Genomic DNA, 23550 nt, shown 5'->3' on the forward strand with positions numbered 1-23550 from the left:
TAAGATTTAAATAAGTCATTGAGAGATACCTCTGCAGGCAAACTTCTTGAAGTTTCCAAAATACAACAGTTTTCCCACTGGTCGAATTCCCCCATCTTGTTTATTTGTTTCTTGGTGTATTTCTTTTTGACAGTCAAATAGTCTCATATGATTTAAAATAATATCAAATAAAATAATAAGGAATTGCAGTTCCTGGAGGCAACAGTTTTAATCCCTTAAACTGCTTTTTTCCCCTTGGCATTTATTTTTAACTTTCTAAAGAATATGTTCACAGTCTTTAATTTTTGCTTTACAGTTTTTAGATGTTGTCTCTTGAACTGCCACTGTGGGTGATAAGAACTTAGACTTCTCATTCTAACTCTCCCTGTCCTACCAGCCACAAAGATCTGCCCCTCCACCATCCTTCCAAATGTGAATTTATCATGTTTTGTTAGATGAATATTTATTATTGGCCTATTTTTACTCTAGATTGTTATCCATAGCTGAGCCATGTTGTCTTTTATTGAATACTGTTTTATTTTATTTTCTGATTTTCTTTCTTGCTTTATTTCCAAGTAACCATCACCAATTTATCTACAGATGCCTACATCTTCTCATAATACATTGGAACTTGTCTTATTCCATTTTCTGTGGCTATAACAGAACGCCTGACACTGGATAATTTATTAATATATAAGTGCTTTGCTCAATGACCTGGAAAGTGGAATTCTAAGAGTCCAGCACCAGCATCTTCTGAGCATCTGACAAGGTACTTCTTGCTGCATGGTAACATGGTGGAGGGCATCCCATGGTGAGAGAGAGCAAGCATGCTACCTTGGACCTCTGTTCTTCTTCTTTAAAGCCACTAATGCCACAATGGAGGCCCCCTTTAGGACCTCAATTAATCCTAATTACCTCCTAAAGGGCCCACCTGCAAGTACCATTAGTATTTCAATTGGGAGATCAAGTTTCCAACACATATATTCTGGGAGAAAACGTTTAAGCCACAGTAAGCACATTATGTAACCAACGTGGTTCATCTCCCCTCTTCCTCCGGGGCTCTTCCTCCTCCTACTCAAACTTAGACTGGTTATTCACTGGCCTCCTACCCAGGGGACATTGGTCCATCAATACATTACAGGAACCCCTTCATCTCTTTCCTGTGTCAGATACCCCACTGAATTCAATGTTGTTTTTTTTTTTTTTTTTAATTCTCGGTTTCCCTCTATGTTTCAACAGAGTTCATCTTCCACTCACTTCTTCAATAGGTGAGCAAGTAGGCAAAGGAGATCCAACCTGTAGGACTTTTGAGATCCAAGACACGTTGATTTTACACTTACATTTGATTAATCATGTGGCTCATTATAGAAATCGGAAGTGAAAATGTTTTCTCAGAACTCTGAAGGCATCAATTCTGGGGCCATCTAGTTTCCAAGGTCGAATCAACTACTACAGTTTTGATCTTTGTAGGGCACTCCTGTCTCTCACCTTCATTATCCTCCTCCTCCTCCATTCTCTCAAGTGTTCTAACACTTCAGGACACAGAGCTTTTCCTTTTGATTCTTTAGAAATTCTACCATGGGAGGTCCTTGATTTGCCTTTTCAATCTGGGAACTCGTATATCTCAGATATGGAGCTATTATTGAAATATCTCTTCAAAACTTTGTTCCATTCATTTTCCCTGTCTTCTCCTATTCTCCAGTTGTTAACTCTTCCAAGCAAATCCCCAAGGCTTCTTTATAACCTTCCAAAAATTTATATTAAATGTTTCATCTTCAATCATCTTCTTCTCCTCTTCTACCATGCCTGTCTTTGTAGCAGTTTTCCTTGGCATTGGAGATCCTCAATAATGAAGTCAATACAATGCTGAGAGAACTCTGTATGTGGGCAGAGCTTTTGACCAAGGCGAAACAACGGAGGTTGTTTTGTTAAGAGATTCCCAACTTCAGCCTGTCTTTTCTCTTGGATGATCCATGTCTTGAGAGATGACCTTTCTATCTCCTTCCTAGAGGTATAGTCTGACTGACAGACTCTCAAAAGCCAAAGAGAGAAAGCAGGCTAAGCAATCTTCTTCTTCAGTGTATATGTTTTTACTTCTTCTTCTATTTTCCATAATGGACTCCACCCAGAGCTATGCCTGCAAACCCAAGTCCAGAATCTCTCCGGCTCAACTTTTCAGAGTTGACCCCATATCTTCTTCCAGAATGTTGGATCATGTCACCAGGCATCAGAGAATTGGTTAGGAGTGGAATCTGATCTACCTGCATATTATACAGAACTTTTTAACTCACACCTCCCATATTCATCTTCCTCTGAATTTCCACTTTCAGATGCCTCCATTTCTGAGATTCTTAGGCCTTTCATAACTAACAATATTGCTTCTAGGCTTAACACACTATCAGCTTAAGTTTTAAATTTCTCTGCTCTGATGCATTTGCTACCATCCATTTGTCTGCTCTCCATATTTCAAATTTTTCATTGCTATTTCCTTTACCATTTTCTTTGTCCTCTGGGTCCAGGCTTTTTTAATCCTGTATTTTCATATCACAGAGGTTTGTGAAGGAAACTGTGAAGAAAGCAGGCTTTCCACTTGACATATTTAACAGGAAATCATAAGCATCTGATTTTTATAGTATTCTTCATGTCAACAACTAACAGGAAGGAACTGGCTGCAGTGGTAGCCTCTGAGGAAGAGAGATGAGAGTGAGAAAATTCCATACTTTCCTGTTGACAGTAGTTCATCCTTATCCAAGGTTTTGCTTTCCACGGTTTCAGTAACCTGCAGTCAACCACCGTCCAGACACATCAAGCATAAAATTCCAGAAATGAACAATTCATAAGTTTTCAATTGTGTGCCACTATAGTAGTTGAATGAAATCTCACATCATCCTGCTTCATCCTCCCTGGAACATGACTCCTTTGTCCAGCGTATCCATGCTGTATATGCTACCTTCCCATCAGTCACTTAGTAGGCATCTTGGTTATTGGATTTATTCCCATGGTATCACAGTGCTTGTGTTCAGATAACCCTTATACAACTTAATAGTGGCCCCAAAGTGCAAGAATAGTGTTGCCAATAATTCAAATATGCCAAAGAGAAGCCATAAAGTGCTCCTTTTAAGTGAGAAGGTCAAAGTCCTCAACTTAAGGAAAAATGTCATATCATCCTTGCTCAGATATATGGTAAGAACAAATCTTCCATGAAACTGTGGGGAAGGAAAAATAAATTCATTCTAATTTTGCTGTCATGCCCCTAAACTATAAAAGTTACAGCCATAATGTATGATAAGTGCTTTGCTAAGACGCATAGGGCATTGAATTTTTTTGTGTGCACATATAGGGGAAAAGTGCCATATAGATACGATTTAGTACTATTCACAATTTAGGCACCCACTGGTCATGTTGTAATGAATATCCCTCAGATAAGGCAAGACTACTGCTTATCCTTTTGGACTTCTTATATTTTGTACCACACACAAAGATTACCTTTTCAAAACTAATTTATCAATATAATGAAAAAAAAATCTCCTGTGGGCTTCTTTCATTCTACAGTTAGCATAAATTTGGAAAAGGAGAGTGTTATTGTCACTATCCATTCCATCTCACATCTTGCTGCAAAGACATAAACTCCCAGTCTCCAGGATTTCATTTTATTCTAGAAAATGTTTAAATGTCCTTCCATCTTGGATCAATGTTAGATAAACTGTTAATGATCACCAATGGCTATCAATATCTATAGCAATGAGTCAACATCCCAGGGTGTCCAGCCAGGTAGTAAAGGACCAATGTCTCACTTAACTTCAGTCACCAACACCATTTCATGCTAATTCCAACACACTCCACAGTCTCTAGTAGGAATTTCAAAGGAATGCTTAAATTAAACCCTTCATATCCTTTATGGATCAATCGGAAACTATTTGAACACGTCTCCTTCGTATGCATGCATGTGTGTGTATAACATACATGTGTGTATGAAATTAATTCAAATTCAGCAAACCATGTTTTTTTACAACTATAAGGTAAATATAGATGACTTACAAGTGAGATAATAACAGTTATCCCATATGATATTCATGAAGAACCCACAGCAACCACAAGCGTTTTCTAATGCAGGAGTCTTGCCCATAGTTTATTGTCTTTTCTCTCTGTGAGCATAAGATTTGTCATTATCTTTGCATCTGATTTTGCAAGAGTCTTAGCAATAGTGTGATTTGTACCTGTTTCTGCTATCGGGGATGCAAACTTGAATGATGCCTCTTACAAATTTAGCCCTTCTTTAAATGCCTTTAGAAACAAGTTTCACACATTCTCAGACTGGAAAACGTTGATTTGTCCTTGTTCTTTAAAAATTTAATTAATTTAGTGAAAGGTCATGGACTTGACAAATGACACAAAAGCTTTGCTAATTTTACATCACGATGTGCAACAGACTGCAGACAGGGTATAGGGGATTGGAACTCAAGAAATTCCAGTCCAATAAAATGCAAAATTTTATCTAATCTCCACCATATTTCTTTTCAGTTTTTCTTGTTGTTTTTTTTTTTTTTTGGTTGCTTGTCTAAAATCATTGGATTCAGAGAATTTTGTCCACCATTTAGTTTTGTGGCAATTTTAGAGTCTTGACTCTATTATTATTTTCTTTACTATTTTCAAGGAACCTTTCCTAAGAAGAGTGTTAGAATCATGGGAACGTTGCAATGATAGTACAGAGAGCTTCCAATATATTCCATACCAAGTTTTCCCTAAAGCTAACATCTTAAATCACTCTAATTACCACTTTATAGTCACAAGTACTCATTGATCACAACTAATGAACCAATATCGATTCATCATTAGTACCTGAAGTCCACACTTTATCTTGATTTCCTTAGATTTTTACCTTATGTCCTTCTCTTCCAGATCCCCTTTTACATTTAGTTGTCATCATCTCCTTTGGCTCCTCTGGTTTGTGACAGGTGCTCAGACGCGCCTTGTCTCTGGTAACCTTGACAATTACGAGGAGCGCCGATGGTATGTTCTAAAGCATCTCTCCACTGTGGTTGGTTTTTGATGTGTTTCTGAGATGATACCCGAGTTATGGGTTTGGGGAGAAAGACCACACAGATGAAGTGCTATACCCATCACGTCATATCAAGACTACGAGCTATTGACATGACTTTTCACTGTTGATGATAACCTTGATCAGCTGTCTGAGGTAGCAATCGCCAGGTTTTTCCATTGCGGAGTGACTACTTTTCCTCTCCTCTTCCTAATATACCCTTTAGAAGGAAGTTACTATGCATAGCCCAGACTTCAGATGTGGACACCTGTGCTCCACCTTCTCAAGGGTAGAGTATCTACATAAATTACTTTTGATTCTGCTGTACAGGATATTTTCAATTCTACCCTGCTTGTTTATCTTTCCAATCACTTATTTATATCAGGATGGGCTCATGAATATTTATTTCATACCTCGAATGATAATCCAAAGCTATTTTTCTTATTTTGCTACTCAACTTGCTCCAGCTTTAACCATGGGGAGTTCTTTCTGTTGACTTCTGTATCTCTTTGGCATATCCCTTCCTTTGTGGTCTCTTTGGGCAATTTGTTACTTTTTGGCACAATGAGCTACTCTAGGATTAGACATTATTCTACTCTACTCTAGACATTATTCTATATGTCTCAGTTGAGTGTAGAAGTGGCCTTTTTTTTTTTTAGAAGCCATAGTTCCTTTTATGGGAGAGAGATTTTAGAAACCAAGATCTGGGTGCAATTGCTGCTGGGTGTCATTGCTTCTAGATCTTCTGGCCTAACAGAAGAAGGAAACACATGTGTCTATGCTAAACTGTATATGTGGACACACATCAGTTTCTCTATGCATCCAGCTATAATTATATTAAGTTGAAACCGGATTCCTACAAATGTCTGCAACTCCAATACCACATAAATCATTCTAGCATTTTCTTTTTGCTTGCCCTGTAATTTCCCATTTGAACAGTGAAAACCATGTCTGCCCTCATCAACTATTCATTTCTTAATTTTTCAACTTGAGATACATGTGTCATGATTTTTGAATTGTTAACTTGTACCCAGTGGGAAATTTTTAAAATAATTAAACCTTGCCAACTAGGGTTCAGTGCTTTTATGTATTATTCCTTGAGCCTTTAAACTTACAGATTTCATTAACTCCCACCCCTTAATTGAGGTTCAATACTTTCATAATGCAGATAGTTTCTACCCTGGATTCCCTAAATACTAAATGAATTTTTAAAAAATTTGCATTTAATATGACTACATACTTTATCTTTTTATTTTTTAATTTGTTTTAATTAGTTACACATGACAACAGAATGCATTTATGCACTTTGATATATCATACGTAGATGGGATATAATTTCTCATTTTTCTGAGTGTACATATTGGTCATGCAGTCACATATGTACATACAGTAATAATGTCTGTTTCATTCTAGTATCTTTCCTAACTCCACATCCCCTCCCCTCCCCTCCCATTACTTCCCTCTACCTAATATAAGATTAGGGTATACAGAAAGGTATCCAGAAACTCTGTACTATGTTTGTAAATCTAGCTTGTAAATTTAAAATTCCAAACTAAACTTAAGGCAAAAAAAACAAAGTTAATTGATCTGAGAATTATCATTTGTGTCATGATTTGTTCTTGGTATTAGTGTAATGCTGGTCTCAGAGAATGAGTCAGGAAGGGCTCTATTTCTACTTTTCCGAAGATATTGTAGAAAAATAGAATTATTTCTTTACATATATGGTAGAATTGACTGGGGATTGTGTGGTAGAGGACTGGTTCTTTTCTTACGGGAAGGTTTTCATTATAGAATCCATTCCTTTAATAGTTCTAGGAGTAGTCAGATTATTTCTTCTTAAAAGAGACGTTGTGGTTTCTACCTTCCAAGAAATTGACATGTTTACACTTTGTATTAAATTTCTGATCATACAGTTGTTCTTAACTATTCCTTTATTGCCTTTCTTAATATCTGTGGGAATCAGTAGTGATGACTTTTTTGTTGTTCATTTCTAATATTGGAAATACATATGTATTATCTCCTCTAAAATGTTTTTGTTTGTTGTTCTTTTGTTTTTTCCTTGCTATTTGACTTTTCTTTCTTTCTTTCTTTTTGAACTGAATCTTACTAGTGTTTCCCAGGATGGCCTCAAATTCCTGGGCTCAAGCAATTCTCCTGGCTCCACCTGCCAAGTGCCTGGTACTACAGGTGCATACGCCCCGACTGACCTTGCCCTACTGCCCTTTGGCTATTTGGAAAGCTGAGCATGTTGTAGTGGGTGGTATAAACGGGGGTAAATGAGTCTTTAGTGTGAGGATTTGTTTTTTTTTTTGTTTTTTATGTTAATCTCTCTAGAAGAGTTGGACCATATTTAGGTCTTGTTGTAGTTTTTAGTGCTAGGGGCTTCAAATTGCTCTGATGTCTTTATTGTTGTCTTCCCTATTAGCTTTTAGGTTTCCTGTGTACTGCTCATTATAGAGACTCTGAATCTTGCAAGCGCAATTCACTGTTATGCCAGAAACTTATTTGTGTAGTGTTAGGGTGTGGGATCAGCAGAGTGTCATATTGTGATCCTCAATTACACCTCTGCCTCTTAGTGGAACTATCTTGGAGTTATGGCTTCACAGATATTTCCATTTCTTTTCCAATGGTCTATCATTTCCTCCTGCCACAAACCCACTCCCACCTTCCACCTACTTCTACTCCCTTCCCTGACCACATTTTAAATAAATTTTCTTGAAGCCCTTGTTTTGTTGATTATTTTTGCCCTTAGGGGACCAAAGGGGACCCTTTTTTTTTTTTGTTTGTTTGTTTGTTTGGTTGGTTGGTGTGTGTGTGTGTGTGTGTGTGTGTGTGTGTGTTTATCATAGCTGGAAAAAGTTTTCAGAACTGGGCTCAGGCAAAGTCCCTTCTGCCTGTAGATCTGCCTTTGTCATTGGTAGAGTGATGCCAGATTCATGGAACCCCAAATAGACCTCCAGCAGCTGAATCCAATGCAATCACACAAGAGTCTTTATTGCAAGCTCGAGCCTGGACTCATAACCGTTCCCGATGCAGCGGTCCCAGGGAGTGAGCCCCGGTCCTTTGTCCAGTGAGATTTTATAGGTTTTGGGGGGATACTCTATGCGTCACAACATCACACAGCAAATCATTCCATACCTTGGGAAAGTCAAACAACTCTTAACATTGATTAGCACATTCACTGGCGGAAACAAGTTGGGAGGGGTGATTGGTTAGTACAAGAGGGGGTGGTTCCTTTGAACTGATTGGTTTAATCCATGTGGGATGTATGTGCTAAACTACATGGTTTCCCAACATGTTATCAACCACCATTAACTACTGGGGGTCATCTGGTATCCTAGGTATTTTTCCTGTCTCATACTGATTGGTGGCTGCTAGGGGGTTGCTATGGGTCGTCACCTAGCCTGACTGAGTCAGGGACACCTGGTGCAGTAGATCTCTCCTGGTTATTTGTAGACAAACAACTCAGCAGGTAAGGTATATGCTTAGGAGTGCTCTGTGGGTTTTTCCAAGGACAAGGTCACTCCCCCTTCCTTGGACAGGCTTTGCTCTGAGGTAGAGGCTGGTTTCTCAAAAACGGAGTCACATCAGTTTCTCAGTAGTACTTCCAGTATGTTCTAAAATGACTGATCTGTCCCTCCTACAGGCAGGGTCAGCAAGAGATCTTTGTGGGATCTTCTCCATAAGAAAGCAAATAGGGTTCCTACCAGAAAAAAATTCATAAAAGAGTAGAGACACTTAGCTGATCACTCTCACCCTAGTTGTTAGGATTTAAATGAGGTGTTCCCCAAAAACTCATATGTGAGATAATGCAAGAAAATTTAGAGGTGAAACAATTGGGTTATGAGAGGTTTAACCTAATCAATGCATTAATCTGCTGATACGGATTAACTGGAATGTAACTGTAGGCAGGTAGGTTGTGGCTGGAGGAGATGGGTTCCTGGGGACATGTCCTTGGGTTTACATTCTGTCCTTGGTGAGAAGAATGTTCTCTCAGCTTCCTGGTGCCATGTTCCCAGTGTTTCTCTCTGGGACACATTTCCGCCAGATATTCTGCCTCTCATTGGTGCCCAACCAATGAAGTCAGTCATCTATAGACTGAGACCTCTGAAACTGTGAGTCCCCAAATCAACTTTTCCTCCTAAAATTGTTCTTACCAGGCCTTTTGGTCACAGCTACAGAAAAATTGACTAAAACACTAGTCCACATTCAATCTCCAATGATTTATCAAACACACATGTTCCCAACAGTTTATGGCCCAGTGACCTCGGTTCCAGATAAACAGATCTCAATTACTCAGTCTCCATGGATGTACCTGACTGTCCAGATTTCAGAGTAGCCCAAGTTAGGTAGTTTGCCCTGTGATCTCTGCTTTTTGATGTATCCAAAAAACGTTGTTGATTTCCCCCCGCATTTTTCCAGCTTTTTCTTATTTTTAAGGATGACAGTGACAATTTCCAGGTTCTTTATTTTTGAAGTATCTTTAGGCTGTTTTTATACCTCAGTGAATCACTGTGTGTCACCACTAATCCATTTCTGTGCATTTGGGATTCAACATAATATAATATGACCACAGAAAGGCAAAGGTAATGAATATCAGTAACAACAAATATCATGAAGTCACTAGTGGCCAGATAGCTATATTTCATGAAAGGTATTTTAGCTAAGATGAACCAGTGAGAAACTCCTGTGGGGCCTAGGCAGATTTCCAAATGCAATGATTAAAAAGTAAGAATGTTCTAAAGAAAAAAAAAAACACAAATCATATATTTCCCTTTTGTGAAGTTTATGTTTCTCACAATAAAAAAGTTCTTTCTTATCAATTTTTCTTGTGAAACTACCAAAATATCTGCAGACAACTTGATAAAATCTTGAAAATTAAACTGCAAAGAAGTTCTCTTTTTTGCAGTTTTCACTTGAAGTGTAACATCTTGTAAGAGAAGACAATATTAATGGGTGAATCCAAGGCAGCAAGGTGATAGAGAGTCAGGTTTCATTCTTTTATGTGTTCATCCATTTACTACATTTTTAATTAATTTTTAAATTTGTTTTAATTAGTTATACATGACAGCAGAATGCATTTATGCATTTTGATCTATCATACATAGATGGGATATAATTTCTCATTTTTCTGAGTGTACATGTTATAGAATCATATTGGTCATACAGTCATATATATATACAGTAATAACATCTGTTTCATTTTACTATCTTTCCTATCCCCATATTCCCTTCCCTCTCCTCCCTTCACTTCCCTCTACCTAATCTAAGGTAACGCTGTTCTTCTCTAGTGCCCCCAGCCTTATTGTGAATCAGCATCCTCATATTAGAGATGACATTCAGCCTTTGGTGTTTTGGGATTGGCTTATTTCGCTTAGCATGATATTCTCCAACTCCATCCATTTACTGGCAAATGCCATTATTTCTCTCTTCTTTAAAGCTGAGTAGTATTACATTGAGTATATATACATTTTCTTTATCTATTCATCTATTGAAGGACACATAGGTTGGTTTCATAGTTTAGCTATTGTGAATTGAGCTCCTATAAACATTGATGTGGCTGCATTATAGTAGTCTGCTGATTTTAAGTCCTTTGGGAAAAAACTGAGGAGTGGAATAGCTGGGTCAAATGATGGTTCCATTCCAAGTTTTCTGAGGAATCTCCATACTGCTTTCCATAGTGGTTGGACCCATTTTCAGTCCCACCAGTAATGTATGAGTGTACCTTTTCCCCCACATCCACGTCAACATTTATTGTTGCTTGTATTCTTGATGATGGCCATTCTGACGGGAGTGAGATGAAATCTTACTATATTACTATAAAACATCTTATATATTACTATGAAACATAATTTATTCCAAATACTCCAAGATCCAGATATATACTCCACTTCAGGGGTACATTAGTCCTATTGTGCTATTACAATAAAAACACCATAAACTGGTAGCTTATAAATAACAAAAATGTCTTTCTCACACTTCTGGAGACTAGAAAGTCCAAGATGAGGGTGTTAGTAGATCTGGTGTCTGGTGAGAGAGTGCTTCGTGGTTTAGGGAGGACATCTTAGCACATCAATACACAGTGGAAGAGGCTATCTAACACCTCCAGGGGTCTCTTTTATAAAGGGACAAATTGAGTTCATGGGAATGGAGTCCTCATGACTTAATCACCTCCCCAAAACCGAACCTTCTAATGTTATCACATTGGGGATTGGGTTTTAATGTATGAATTTCAGGAAACACATTGAGACCCGGAAAGTGGTGTTGTACATTATTGTGATTGTAACAGTCTCCATGTGAATAAAACTTGCTAAAGAAGTAATTCATTTGTTTTCCAAGGGTCACATGAGCATTCTCTTTCTCATCAAGCAAGATCACCTCTCTGGTTAGGCATCAACAAGCTACAATAATTGTACCAATGGTGGAAATTTGATCACTGGTAAAAGATTACTTACCACTAGAACTTCTCCTTTTCCTCAACTATAAGAATCATACATGGTAAGAATCAGATACTCCATTTTCCCACCCAATTTCAGAGAAAGAAAGATTATCTACTTTCTTTCCAGGCCCAAGTATCTTGTGAGATCAATAAAGAAACAGAACTCTGTTGACTATATCCTGTTCAATATGAGAGATGGGTGTCTAAAGCCACTTACTTTAAAAGTTCCATATTGGTCATTTCTATCTTTAATTCACAATTAAGCCTTCTTCTCTATCTTTGCACTAATGTTGCAGGGATGACCCTATCGTTTTTTGACTCTCAACTTTTTTGGGGGAAGGGATATGGCAGTTTATTTTAAACCTTTTTTGGATGAAGGTAGGAAAGCATCTTTAAGTGTTCCTAAGAGTAGAACAAAAGTCTTTTGATCCTTCATTTATTAAGTAGTTTGTGGTCAAATTTGTCTCCACATATACATTACGCCAGACATCGCCGTTAACATGATCTTCTCAGATGTGTGATCTGGCCTTCATTCTCAAGTAGCACCTTGCACAAAGCCAAGTGATAGAATGAATAAATTTGGTCTTTCTGTCCTGTTCTCCAAGCCGTGGACCATGCAATGTATCAGCCTGAAAGAAGTGGATATAATAATTTCTTTTTCCAGAGAGCAATTGATACTGCTGACTATGTGTGACCTTTACTAGAATGGTGACATCAAGGAGACACCATGAGTGGACCTCACTCATCACGATTATGAGGAATGGGTTCTGGAAATATCAGTTAGCAATTCCAAATACTGAAAATAAATATGCATGCCTTACTTTGTCATTTTCATCTATGTGAATAAGTAAGCATGTCCGCCCACCAACAAAAGCATAAACTTCAGAGTTTTACCTGTTGATCTTATTACAATGTCAACTTTTATAGGTGGTCTCTGCGGACAAAGAAAATAAAGATCTGATATTCATTGCTTTCATCAGCTTTGACAGATTTTCTTCCATATATTTGGATTCCCTCCAGCCTTCACATTTAAAACTCAAATATGTGTATGTAATTTACAACTACTTATCCTTAAGGATTTACCATAAGGCTACATTGCTAAATATTAGACCACTTTTGGAGGGAGTATATATTAGTAGTGAAAAAATGCAGACTTTTACGGAGATTTTTTTTTAATCTGTGGTGATTAAGACATTGATATTTTCATAGAATAATCAAAATAGAAGGCCCAGAAACATCTACACATGTAAAAAATTTGGACTATATATATATATATACAAAATAAAGTAGTTCTCAGTTTTGTGTCTATGGTTTGTTTCCTCTTCAAGTAGCCCTAGGCACTGACTGTGGAAAAGCACTTTCATTGAAAGGGGTTGCCAAGCTTCGAAGAAATTACGAGTTTCCGAAATACCAGCAAATATTTTTTCACCCAATCTTGATGATACTTGGTGGTAATGATCAGTACACAAATCCCACTTGGCTCACCAAATTTTGTTCTTCTAGGTTGAAGCGTTCGTTTACAGTATCAGTTTATATTTTTAGGTTTCACTCTGTTCTCTCCTATATAGATAGATGAATTTGGAACTCTAAATCCAACATGGTTTTTAGTAGCTCTTTGAAACTTGACAAAATAAAGTAGTTCTCAGTTGTGTGTCCTTGGTTTCTTTCTACTTCAAGTAGTCCTAAGCAGAGACTGTGGAAAAACACTTTCATTGAAAGGGGTTTCCAAGCTTCCAAGAAATTACCAGCTTCCGAAATACAAGCAAATATTTTTTCACCCAATCTTGATGATACTTGGTGGTAATGATCAGTACACAAATCCTACTTGGCTCACCAAATTTTGTTCTTCTAGGTTGAAGCATTATTTACAGTAGAATTTTTTATTTTTAGGTTTTACTCTGTTCTCTCCTATTCAGATAGATGAATTTGGAACTCTAAATCCAACATGGTTTTTAGTAGCTCTTTGAAACTTGACAAAAAAAAGTAGTTCTCAGTTTTGTCTCTATGGTTTGTATCCTCTTCAAGTAGCCCTAATCAGAGACTGGCGAATAGCACTTATATTGAAAGGGGTTGCCAATCGTCCAAGAATCTATGGGTTTCCGAATTACCAGCAAATACTTTTTTGCCCAATCTTGATGATACTTGGTGGTAATGATCAGTATTCTAATCCCACTAGGCTCAACAAATTTTGTTCTTCCAGGTTGAAGCGTTCATTTACAGTAGCAGAATTTATTTTTAGTTTTCACTCTGTTGTCTCCTATATAGATAGATGAATTTGGAACTCTAAATCCAACATGGTTTTTAGTAGCTCTTTGAAACTTGACAAAATAAAGTAGTTCTCAGTTTTGTCTCTATGGTTTGTTTCCTCTTCAAGTAGCCCTAAGCAGAGACTGTATAAAAGCACTTTCATTGACTTGTGAATTAATGAACAGCAAATTATTCAATAAGTGGGGCTAAATTATTTATAGTTTTTAAAAAACAGCATTGGAAACTAATTTACACCATATGTCTAGATTGGCATAAATTTAAAAGCATGATGATTACAAGTGTTGGCGATGAAATGGAAAAAATATAGAATCTCTAAAATGCCGATGATGGCATGACTTTTTAAATTTCTACAGAAAGTTATTCGGCTCTTTTTAGTAATTTTGAAAATGTACATATCCTACAATCAGAAATTCCATTCCCAACCATCTACCCTAGAGCAGTAGTTTACAACCTTATCAGGTCCAATGTCCTTTTTTGTTAACATATATTTTATAATACCTTCTTTATTATTATTTAATGAAATTCAAAAATCCTATAACTAACCTACATACTTAATTTCAAAAACTCAACACAAACCAGAGAATCCCGGATCAGGTATGAAACAAACTAAATTGTGACATGATTTTGAGCCACTGGTGAAGCAAAAGAAAGGAACTTGTCTTTCTATTGGCAATAGAAACATTATTCTTTGGAAAGTATTTCATTCATAAAAAAGGAAACATAATTCTAGACGACTACCTGACTTTTTAAATTAAGGATATTTCTAGATCATAAGAATTACTTAAAAGTCAACATGACAGCAAACTATATTTTTAAAAGGAAATCGATTATAAAACAATATTATTTTCATATCTAAGGGCTTGAGGTCTTTGTTTTTAAGAAAATATACTTTTTATCTTGACAAATATACATAAGATGCACCATTAATTAAGGGTGCAGCTCAGTGGCAGTAAGTGCATTCACATTGTTGTGCAACTATCACCACCATCCATCCCCAGAACTTTTTAATCTTACCTAGATGAAACCCTGCACTCCTTAAACAATAGCTCTCCATGCTCTCCTCATCCTCTGGTGACCTACATCCTAATTCCTATCCTTATGACTATGACTAATCTAAGTATCTCATAGTATACAATTTATATTTACTTTTTGAGACCTTTATTTCACTTACCATAATGTCTTCAATTTTCATTCATGTTGAAGATGTCAGAATTACTTTCCTTTTTAATGCTGAATAATATAAATTGTACATAATAGCCACTATATTTTGTTTATCCATTTATGTGACACTAGACATTTGGGTTTCTTTTACCTTTTAGCTACTATAAATAATGCTATGGACATGTATGTAGATATAAGTATCTATTCAAGTCCCTGCTTTCAGTTTTTTGGGCAATATACGCAGAAGCAAAATCACTGAATCACATAGCAATTATTTTTTCACTATTTGAAAAATCACCACACCATTTTCCATGCTACAGCATTTTACATGCCCACAAGAAATGCACATGGGTTCTAATTTTGCCACATCCTCACCAACACTTATTGTCTGCTTTTAAAAAAATAACAGTTATGTTAGGGGATGTAAGTAGTATCTTATTGCAGTTCTGATTTGCATTTTCTAAGAATTAGTGATCTGCATCCTCCCATGTGTTTGTTGGTCACTTGTATATCTACTGTGGAGGAATGTGTATTCAAGCCTTTTAACTCTTTCTTTTTTTAATTAATTTATGTATTTAGGCATATATGACAGAAGATTGCATTTTGATTCATTGTACACGATTGTAGCACAACTTTTCATTTCTCTTGTTTTTCATGATATAGCATCACACCATATGGGCAGTCATACATGTACCTAGGGTAATGATGTCCATCTTATTCTGCCATGTTTCCTGACCCCATGTTCCCTCCCCATCCCTCCCTCCCTTTTGGATCAATCAAAGTTCCTCCATTTTTCTCATGCCCCACCTCTGTTATGAATCAGCATCCCCTTATCAGAGAAAACATTCATCCTTTTTTTTTTTGATTGGCTTACTTTGCTTAGCATGATATTCTCCAACTCTATCCACTTACCTGCAAATGCCATAATTTTATTCTCTTTTAATGCTGAGTAATATTCCATTATGTTTATATAATCTAGTTACTCTAGTTTCTTTATCTATTCATCTATTGAAGGGCATCTAGGTTTCTTTCACATTTTAGCTATTGTGAACATTGATGTGGCTGCATTAGTACAGTATGCTGATTTTAAATATAGACCAAGGAGTGAGATAGCTGGGTCAAATGGTGGCTCCATTCCAAGTTTTCTAAGGAATCTCCATACTTTCCAGATTGGTTACACCAATTTGCAATCCTACCAGCAATGCATGAGTGTGCCTTTCCCCCCACATCCTCGCGAACATGTTTTGTTGTTTATATTCTTGATAACTGCCATTCTGACTGGAGTGAGATGAAATTTTAGTGTAGTTTTGATTTGCATTTCTCTAATTACTAGAGATGTTAAATATTTCTTCATATATTTGTTGATCGAGTTTATATTTTCTTCTAAGAACTATCTGTTCAGCTTCTTAGCCCATTTATTGACTGGGTTGTTATTATTATTATTATTATTATTATTATTATTATTATTGTATTAAGTTTTTGGAATCCTTTATATGTCCTGGAGATTAGTGCTCTATCTGATGTGTGTGTGGCAAAAGGTTGCTCCCAAAATGTAGGCTCTCTTTTCACCTCATGGATTCTTTTGCTGAGAAGAATCTTTTTAGTTTGGGCTCATCCCATTTATTAATTATTGATATTATTTCTTGCACTTTAGGAGTCTTGTTAAGGAAATCGGGGCCTAATCCAACATGATGAAGATTTGAGCCCACTTTTTCCTCGATTAGGCACAGAGTCTCTGGACTAATTTCTGGGTCCTTGATCCACTTTGAGTTGAGTTTTATGCATGATGAGAGATATGGGTTTATTTTCATTTTGCTGCCTATGGAATTCCAGTTTTCCCAGCACCATTTGTTGAAGAGAAAATTATTTGAAGGATTTTCTTCTCCTTTTGCTGTTAATGAATTACAGGAGCTATTTATAGTCTGTGTATCAATTTTCCATCAGATAAATGAGTTGAAATTTTTTCTTCCATCCCATGTGTTTTAGTCAGCTTTTTCGTCTCTATTAAGGAAAAAAAAAATTACAAGAAAGAAAAAAACTCTAGAGGAAAAAAAGTTTATTTGGGGCTTACAGTTTCAGAGGTCTCAGTCAACAAACAGCTGACCCTATTTGCTCTGGACCCAATGGGAGGCAGAACAGCATGAAAGAAATGTGTGGAGGAGGAAACTAGCTCAAGATATGGCAAACAGGAAACAGAGAGAGCTCTGCTCACCCGGAACAAAATAAAAAACCCCAAAGGCATGTCACCTTCAGCCACACTCTACCTGACTGCAGTTACTGCCCCATTAATCTATGTTAATGAATTCATCTACCCACTAGGTAACCCAATCATTTCACCCCTGAAAATCCTTGCATTGTCTCACACATGAGATTTTGTAGGACCCCACATATCCGAACTCTAAAATTCTGCCCCCAACCTCTGAAAGTTTATGTCCATCTTACAATTCAAAATATACTTAGTCCATTTCCAAGAGTCCTCATAGTTTTGGGTTTTAGCATGACCCAAAAGTCCAAGTCCAAAGTCTCTCCTGTGACTCAAGGGAAATTCTCAGCATGACCCCCTGTAAAAAAACAAAAGCAAGTTGCATATATTCAACATATGATGTCACAGAGTAAACATTCCCAATCCAAAAGGGAGAAAGAGGAACAAAGAAAGAAGGAATGGGACCAGAGCAAGACTGAAATGCAGCTGGGCAAACAAGTCCTTCCTGTAGCTCCACATCCAGCATCTGGGGCACCAGGCATTGTGAGGTTCTCTCCAAAGGACTTGTGTAGCCCTGCCCCTGTGGCCATGTTGGTTGCAGACCGTCCAGTCCAGCCTCTCTCTTGGCTTGTTTCTTTTTAATCCCTGCAGCTTTCCTTAGCAGACACTCTATTACTGATATATCTTAATCTCAGGAGTCTCTCCTAAAGCTTCAGCTTCCCTCTTGCCATCTTCACATATTGCTTCAACAGGGACAGCCCCACAGGGGACTCCAATCCTTCTACACTTTGCCTGCCTTCCCAGGCCTTCCCTTGAAATCTTGATGGAAGTCTCCATGAATCCCTAACTCCACCATCCTGTCATCCTGCAGAACCAGGATTATGTGGTTGATGCCATGGTCTGCCACCCTCTTGAGCAATAGCCAAGCCTTCTAGGGCCACAGCTGCAGCAGCCTCTGAGTGCCCAGATAGGTGAGCACAGGGAAAAAAACTTCCTAGGTACCCAAGTGCAAGCATGGTGCCCCCAGGGTCTCTACTCAAAAGAAATTTTTACTTTTAACCTTGAACCTGAGATGGGTGTGATATTGCCAAACCCTAAATTGCCCTCAAGCCATCCTTCCTATTGTCTCTTTGTTCAGTTCATAACATCTCTTTAACAACCACAACTTCCTTAGCCTGAGTTTTACTGCCACTTTTCTGGCGAACTGCAATTTTTAAAAAATCTTTCGGCTCAGTTTTCTGCTCTTGACTCTTATAGTAAACTTGGCTAAAAGCCACCAGCAATATTCATGCCACTGTCTGAATGCTGAACTGCCTTGAAATTTCCTCCACCAGATTAATTAGTTTACCATCTTTAAATTCAACCTCATAAATAGTCTCAGGATATGGGCATAGAGGTAGATAAATAAAAAAAAAATGGTCATGAAAATTGCTGTGATTTGGATCTTGAATGTCTCCCAAAGGTCCCATTTCTTAAAGATTTGATCCCCAGATAGTGCTCATAGGAGTCAGGGCCTAATGGGAGGCTCTTAGGTCATTGGGATCATGCTCTTGCAGCGAATTTAGGAAATTTCCTTGTTTTCTTTGGCTTCCTGGCTAATGAGCTGACCCTGCTACATGTCCCCACCATGATGTACTGCCTTTTCCACAGGCCCAAAGCCATGGAACCAATTAATTATGCACTGGAATCTCCAAAACCATGAACCAAAGTATATCTTTACTCTTTACAAGTTAATTATCACAGGTTTTTTTTTATATTAACAGAAAATAAACACAGGAATGAATGCAATTTCAGGAACAGGGGCTTTGGAAGAAGAGAATGAGATCAGGGAAGGATGTATTTGGGTATAAACTTTACTCCTAATAGTTTATAACATAAGCTAGGTTTGAGACCATAAATGTTCAATATATTATATCTTATATTTTTATGTTAAAATATTTCAAACAAATAAAAATAAAAGATTTTTGTAGTTTAGGAGTCTAAAGAGATCTAGTCTTTAAAACTTGGCTCTATTATAAGTTTATAACTTGAGCAAATCACTAAACTCCTCTAAATGTTAGTTTGCTTCTCTGTCAACTGGGGATAAAATAGAAGCTACAATAGAAGAATAGTACAGAAAGTTGAAATGACAGAGTATGTTTAAAGGTCTAGCATATTTTCTTGATACTAAGGAAAACTAACCTTTGTTCAAACACATCTTATATAGTCTTTGTGATTTTTAATAAACAATCTCATCCTACCTTCTATCTGATCTGTTGTCAAAATATGTGTATCGGCCCCTAGTGGAAACAGTGAATAGATGTATTCTAGTTACTTGTCAGATAACTCTCTGTTGTCCAAATCCTATCAAAACCCCATTTATGAGAATAGATATTTATGGAGGATTGTCTGAAGGACACGCTATTTGTCTATTCTCTAAAAATGATGAATTTTACCCTTGGATCAAATCATACCATCAGAGAGCTGCATATCTGGATGGCATCATTCTGATTGTTGTCAAATTTACTTGACAGAATTGAACTTTGCTGTTCCAATATTGGCTTGCATTGAGGGATGCTGCAAGAAGCCACACAGCAAACTTTCCTCTTGAATTTATTGCTGGGATGGAGTCCAGGATGTTATTCTCTGAATCAAAAGTGTTTTCTTTACAAAGACCCAAGGGAGAAATTTTTCTCAGCTCAGCAAGATGAAAACCTTAAACAACTAGGTTGCCTTTATCTTATGGACAACATGGATCTTTTAACTGATTATATTTCCCTACTTACTTTCCTCTTCTGAAGATGCACATCCCAATCTGTAGTGCATCTCTAAATAATTTAGCACCCATTCCTGAGAGGTAGGTAAATTTACTCCTGAATTGGTATCCTGTCCATAATATCTCTTTGCTCCAATGATTTATTTTCCATGGAGTTTTAGAGACTGACTCAAATTCTTTATGAAACAAAATAGGAAAGGAGAAAAGGGAAACATCAGGATAGAATAAAGGGAAGCCTGACATAAACTAGTAGTAATAAAGTGGTAAAACCATGTCTTCTTTGCTGAGAGCCATAGCTGAGTCCGAATGACGCATGGCATTTTTGTCAGAACGGAGTGGTTGAGAGGTGATGCCAGCAAACCATTGAGATGATAATGGTTATGTTAAGCTGTGTATATTAGACCCCTGCTCTCCGCCTTGGCCTGCTACTTTGGAGTTCTCTCGGGGATTCCCCGAGAGTTCCCATTGGTTGGGGAAGTGCCAGAGGAGGGATTTCCAGTTGGTGGTTCTGGGTGGAGCCGTGTGTAGCGTTCCTGAGAGTTCCCGGGGAGCGTGTGTGGAGTGTGCTGGTGGAGTTCGGAAATAAAGTTTGTTCCTACTTGAGTGGCTCATAATTTGTGCCCTGCCAGACTGCAGCACTTCTTCACCTCAGTATTCCCCAGAGCACATTGCATAGAACCTTACAACTAGCATATGGTTAATCGATATTTGTGACAGTGAAAAAAATATAAAACCTCACTGCCACCAACCATTCCATTTCCTACTTGTGCATGGCGTAAGATTGGGCTGAAAATGAGAAAGGCGTGATGAACACCTCAAAAGCAAAAAGAGAACACTTAGAAAGTTTTCAAGGGATGCTCAACATTTTCTAAAGGGATGTCTTAACTGCTCCTCAAGGTTCCCTCAAATGCCACCAACCTCTGACTGTGAGCAAAGACCTCTTCATCCTCTGAACACCTTTAAAACTCAATATGTCTTGTCACTTACTTAGAATTTGTTTTATAACTTAATTTGAGATATAGATAGATGATTGGTAGATAGACAGGCAGACATTCAGAAGGGGAAAAGACCAGGCTTGCATGTATTTCTTTGTATTTGTAAGCATATTAGCAATTATAATTTCAATATATACAACAATCATTTCCAGTAGTATGTTAGTCAGCTTTCTGTTACTTCAACAAAATCCTTGAGATAACGTTATAAAGAGAAAGTTTGTTTAGCCTCACCATTTTGCAGGTTCAGTCCATAATCTACTGGCCCTATTACTTTGGGGTCTGTGGTGAGGAATGCATGATAGCAGGAGCGTGTGTCAGAACAAAACTGCTCACCTCATAGCTGAGAAGCAAAAGGTAAGAAAGGAAGAAAATGCAAGGCCCTTTAAGACCTCCTACTTGGCTCCACCTCTTAAAGGTCCTACTTACTCTCTCCTGGTAGTGCTACCCTGAGGACCAAGCCTTTAACACCTGGGTATTTAGGGAGCATTCAAGATCTAAATTATAACAAGTAGATACATAAAAATCTATTTCATAGATTTCTTGATGAAGCAAGAGGCAGAACACATACAGCCCTTATCCTTATACACACGCAATAATATAGACGACTGTCAAATTCATTGTGTTAAATGAAAGAAGATAGACTCAAAAGACTACATACTTTTTTATTCCATTTATATGACATTCTTGCAAAAGCAAACTATAAGGATAGAAAACAAATTCGTGGTTATCAAGGGCTGAGGAGAAGGGAGAGAAAATGGGTACACAAGGGCATGGGAGAATTGGGGGAGCAAAAGAACTCTCCTATATCTAGATTGCATGGTGGTTACACAACTACATATATTCATGAAAACTCCCAGAACTCTAACTTACAGAGTGTGGATTTTACTATTTGTAAATTATACATAATTTAAAAGAATGGGAATAGGGATCCACTTCACTCAATATATGCTAAAAATACTGAGCATTGTTTTCACTTCCTGTATCTGGTAAGTTAGCCCAGCTTCTAGTCCTCGTGTAAGGATAAGGGCTGTATGTGTTCTGCATCTAACTCTAAACCCAAAATAGATATTGATAATCAACCATGGCACTTTTTTTCCACTATTAGGCAGACAGAATCTCATGCAGGATCTTCATAAGAACACTCTAAACAGACACCAATAAGATTTTAGAATTTGCATGAAATAAAATCTGCTTTCTGAGGGGAATCTAGGTCATCCCAAACAGGAACTATCATTTTCTCAGTTATACCTCCTCTTAGTGTAGGCATAATGCTTACAAAGAGTTAACTTAATTTCAGATGATTTTTCTTGTTTATCTCAGTATAGTATATATTTCTGAAAAGTAGGAAAAATACAAATATCAGCACAGGAACTCATTTTGTCACTCATATCCAGTGAACGGGGTTTGGAAAATACATCTTGAGTGGCACAAGTAGAAGATCAAGTGATCTTAGGATGTGAAAGCTATGAGAACTCAGAAAACTGTGAGTACTGAGCTCTTAGGATGTGACTATGACACAAAGCAAGAGATTTGGGGTCAGAGGACCTGATATCTTGGACCCTGAATCACTGTGTAAGTGGAGAATGTGAGGAAAGACATGAAAAAGTAAAAGCAGAGATTACAACAGATCCCATTTTGTCCTGAACTCCACACTGGACACAAAATGATGATCCAAAGAAAGAGGCTTCTCTGGCCCAGAGGATCTTGTAATCCAGTGAAGGTCATAGACATTAAAGAATTAGTCACACAAATAAATAGACACAAAGCATTGAAAGTACTGTGGAAAAAATGTACATAGTGACATAAGAAAATAAAACAGAGGAATTAATTGAGGTGGGCAGAGAGGAATATAGCAGAGTCCCTTTGGAATAAGTGGCTTTTATTCTTGAGGCCATAGGAAGCATAGGTGTTGACCAAGTGGGGTAGACAAGCAATTTCAGGAACAGCCCATGTTTAGATCTTGAACTGAGTAATCTATATGCAGCCTTGACTGATGGAAAGACCATCTGTGTTGCAGGGAAACATCATCCTAGGAATAAGATCACCCAAGCTCAGGGGCCAGTTTGCAGAAGCCCCTATAGTACACACACCTCCATTTTTACATACATCTTAAAAACACTAGAAAACCATGAAGTCAAGTCAAATCACCACTGATACCATAGGCCAACAGCCATGATAAAACTTGAAAATCTAAAAGCGCTAAAGTAATCTCTAAAATGAGATAAAATCTAAAACTTAACAACAGGAGCTCCCATAGCATTTTATGTCCACTATTTGAATATTACTTGTCACAGTATTTGTGTCTCTCTTCTAGACCAAGAACTTCTGGAGATCAGCAACCACATTTCATGAATTACTTGATGCCCGGGATTTAAAGCATCGAAGGTTCTCAAAACATATTGACTGGATTGAAATGAATTTAATGCAAATACAAAAGAAAGCTTCCCAAAGCCAATTTCATACATGAATTCCTTGTCATCTCCCAAAGTGGCTTTAGCTCTAAAGCTGAAAGCTATGAGTATTGAGAGAGAGGCAACGTTTCAGATGCATCTACCTAAGAATAAAATAAGCTTTACGAAGCTGTCATGAATATATGCTGATTTGGAATTACTCTGAGAATTCTGTCATGATTCCAGCAATGCACAGCACAACAAAAGACAATGTGGAGATAAAAATTACAGGTTGCAAGGATTATTTTTGGAATTTGTTCAA

The sequence above is a fragment of the Callospermophilus lateralis genome, chromosome 7, assembly GCF_048772815.1.
Source record: "Callospermophilus lateralis isolate mCalLat2 chromosome 7, mCalLat2.hap1, whole genome shotgun sequence".
Classification (NCBI taxonomy): Eukaryota; Metazoa; Chordata; class Mammalia; order Rodentia; family Sciuridae; genus Callospermophilus; species Callospermophilus lateralis.